The sequence below is a fragment of the Chiloscyllium plagiosum genome, chromosome 9 (assembly GCF_004010195.1).
Source record: "Chiloscyllium plagiosum isolate BGI_BamShark_2017 chromosome 9, ASM401019v2, whole genome shotgun sequence".
Taxonomy (NCBI): domain Eukaryota; kingdom Metazoa; phylum Chordata; class Chondrichthyes; order Orectolobiformes; family Hemiscylliidae; genus Chiloscyllium; species Chiloscyllium plagiosum.
The window spans coordinates 27,170,022-27,173,817 of NC_057718.1; positions in this window are offsets into that span (position 1 = coordinate 27,170,022).

Sequence of the window (3,796 nt, forward strand, 5' to 3'; positions counted from 1 at the left end):
GTTTAATTGGAAGCACACTAGCTTTCGGAGCGACGCTCCTTCATCAGGTGATAGTGGAGGGCTCAATCCTAACACACAGAATTTATAGCAAAAATTTGCTTGTGATTTACACATGAAAGAAGTGAAACTATCACTGTATTCTAACAGATGAAAGGCTTAACAGACAATCAATTTTTCAATGTATAATTTCAGTTACATCACATTGCAAATTTTTGCTGTAAATTCTGTGTTACAATCGAGCCCTCCACTATCACCTGATGAAGGAGCGTCGCTCCGAAAGCTAGTGTGCTTCCAATTAAACCTGTTGGACTATAACCTGGTGTTGTGTGATTTTTAACTTTGTACAATGTTAGTGATTGTGAGCAGAGCTCTGCAGAGATGCAAGGCTCCACACAAGCAGATTTACACACTTGGATTTGTAAGGGAAAGGTTGGGAGTAGTTTATAGATGTTACTTACTTAGATTTGGAGAAGGCAAGAGACTATTCATTAAACTCCAAGTTCAGGGAGTTCAAGGCAAGCTATTGACATAGTTTGACAGAGATTAAGGATAATTGCTGTAACTGGCAGGAAGTCACTAGTTGGTTTTAGAAAGGATCTGTTTTGGGACTTCAACTATTTCCCATATTTATTAATGACTAGAGGATGGAATAGAAAGTCACACCTTTCAAAATTTTATCAAATGAACAAAGGTTGTTGAAATTATAAGCTATATATATGTAAGAATTAAATGACAACGAAATAATGAAACTTTAAATGAAAGGACTAGACTGTGCTAAATGGACTTCAATACAGTAAAGGATTGAAGGATATACTTTCTAATGATGAAATCTGGAAATAATGGACTTCCAGAAAGACTTGTGGGTCCAGGTACAGAAGTAATTCAGAGACCATGAACAGGTATAGAAAATAATCATGATGTGGAGATGTCGGTGTTGAACTGGATGGACAAAGTCAAAAGTCACATGAAACTAGGTTATAGTCATACAGTCATAGAGACGTACAGCACAGAAACAGACCCTTTGGTCCAATTTGTCCATGCTGACCAGATATCCTTAACGAATCTAGTTCCATTTGCCAGCACTTGGCCCGTATCCCTCTACACCCATCCAGTTACCTTTTAAATGTTGCAATTGTATCAGCCTCCACCATTTCCTCTAGCAGTTCATTCTATATATGCACCATTCTCTGTGTGAAAAAATCATCCCTTACATTCCTTTTAAATATTTCCCCTCTCACGCTAAACTTCTTGTTTTGGACTCCCCCATTCCAGGGAAAAGACCTTGTGTATTTATCTTAGCCATGTCCCTCATGATTTTATAAATCTCTGTACAGTCACCCCTTAGATTCTTACACTCCGCGGAAAGTAGCCCCAGCCAATTCGGTCTCTCCCTATTGCTCAAACCCACCAAGCTTGATTTATTTCATCAGGTGAAGTGGAGGGAGGCACACAGCCACAGAATTCATAGGTGGAGAGATAATGGCCATTGTGCATTGGAGGAAATGCTGTATAAATTTTCCAGAATGATTAATTGAGTTGAAGGATTAAATTACATGGAAAGATTATACAAACTGGGGTTGTAGCTCTTGAATATTAGAAGCAAGTATCATTACTATTGTCCACAGATGACTGTTGGTGGCTAACCTAAGGTCACTAGACCTTAGGCGAGGGGTGAGGGGAAAGTCCTTTGTGGTAATCTAAGTTGGTTGGAATTGAGAAAATCAGCAGGTCATATAGTGGTTGCTTTCAAGATAATAAGCTAAAACGTGGAATATTTATGGATAAACTGTTGACCTCTCAAGGACAATTAGGGATTTGCAGTAAATGCTGGTTTGGCCAAAGACGTTGGCATCCCATGAACGATTTTTGTAAAAAGTTGAGACAGAACTTTCAAGAGTGCAATGCAGAAACACATCCACACCTAAAGGGGGCTAGACGTTTGGAACTACTTCCCATAAATGCCTATTGCTGATTTTCCAGTTAGTAATTATTAACGTAATTTGATAGCCTTTTGCTAACCATGGTATTAAGCTATGACGTTAGACACAGTACAGTTATGGATCTCATTGAACAGTGGACATGTTTGAGTGGTTAATTAGCTGACTCCAATTCCTAAACTCCTTATTGCCTGTGTAGGTGGTAATCTATAACATGCCACTGGCAGTTGAGCTGTTGGTGGGGTGAATCAATGGGCTGATAATTGGGCAGATTCTATCATAGTTAAATCAGGTCCACTACATTATCATTTAGGCAACAATATTGAAAATCTTTCCCACAGAGTTTTACCATGATGGATAGAATAAAGATTCATGCTTCTACGCAGCCCACAGCAGAATTTAAATGTTAATGAGTCTAAATCTTAATCTGTAGCTCTGTTAGTCAGTTATTTGTAATGGAAAACAGCAAATAATGGAAAATCATTCTGTATTTGAGTGATTCTTATCTGTGTAGACATACAATAGATAATAGAATTCTTTCCCCAAATGGTAGGGTCTTGGGGAGTGTTGCCAAACAAAGAGACCTTGGGGTGCAGGTTCATAGCTCCTTGAAATATCATTCATAGCAAACAACCTAGCCTTCAGGAGAACCGCACAACTCTGCCATGGCAACATTTGCAAGACATGCCAAATCATCGATATGGATATTAACATTAGACATGGGAACAACACCCACCAAGTACACGGTATGTACTCATGTGACTCCAACAACCTTGTCTACCACATGTACTGCAGGAAAGGATGGCCCATGGCATGGTATGTCGATGAGACCATGCAGATCCTATTACAATGGATGAACGGACACCATGCAACAATCACCAGAGAGGAATATTCCTCCCACTCGGGGAATACTTCAGCGGTCAAGGAAATTCAGTCTCCGATCTTCGGGTAAGCATCTGCCATGCAGTCTTCGAGGTTACAACAATGCAGAATCACTGAGCAGAAACTAGTAAAAGGACGGCCTGAACTGTGATCTTGGGTTCACGTAACCCCACCATACTGTTCAGTGTTTGTAAAATCTTCCTTACTGGTGTTTTGACACCATTACCTTGATTACTTGTGATCATCTCTCTACCTTGATTATTGGGTTTGGTTTTTGATTACTTGTTACTTTGTTAGACCCCCATCATGCGACTCTGATACCTAACATGATATTCCAGCCATTTGGTTTGTCTATAACATCATTTTATTTTTAATCTCTCTGCCTTAATTAGTTGATTCATAGGTCATTCCTTCATTTATTATTCAGCTGTTGACACTTTACTTACATCAAAGATGACTCAGGGATGGGCAGGACTGGCAGCTTAATGTTCCAGGATACAAATGCGACAGGAAGGATAGAAAGGGAGGCAAGAAAGGAGAGGGACTGGCATTTTTGATAAGGGATAGCATTACAGCTGTGTTGAGGGAGGATATTCCCAGAAATACATCCAGGGAAGTTATTTGGGTGGAACTGAGAAATAAGAAAGGGATGATCATCTTACTGGAATTGTATTATAGACCCCCCAATAGTCAGAGGGAAATTGAGAAACAAACTTGTAAGGAGATCTCAGCTATCTGTAAGAAAAATAGGGTGGTTATGGATAGGGGATTTTAACTTTCCAAACATAGACTAAGACTGCCATAGTGTTAAGGGTTTAGATGGACAGGAATTTGTTAAGTGTATACAAGACAATTTTCTGATTCAGTATGTGGATGTACCTACTAGAGAAGGTGCAAAACTTGACCTACTCTTGGGAAATAAGGCAGGGCAGGTGACTGAAGTGTCAGTGGGGGAGCACTTTGGGGCCAGTGACAAT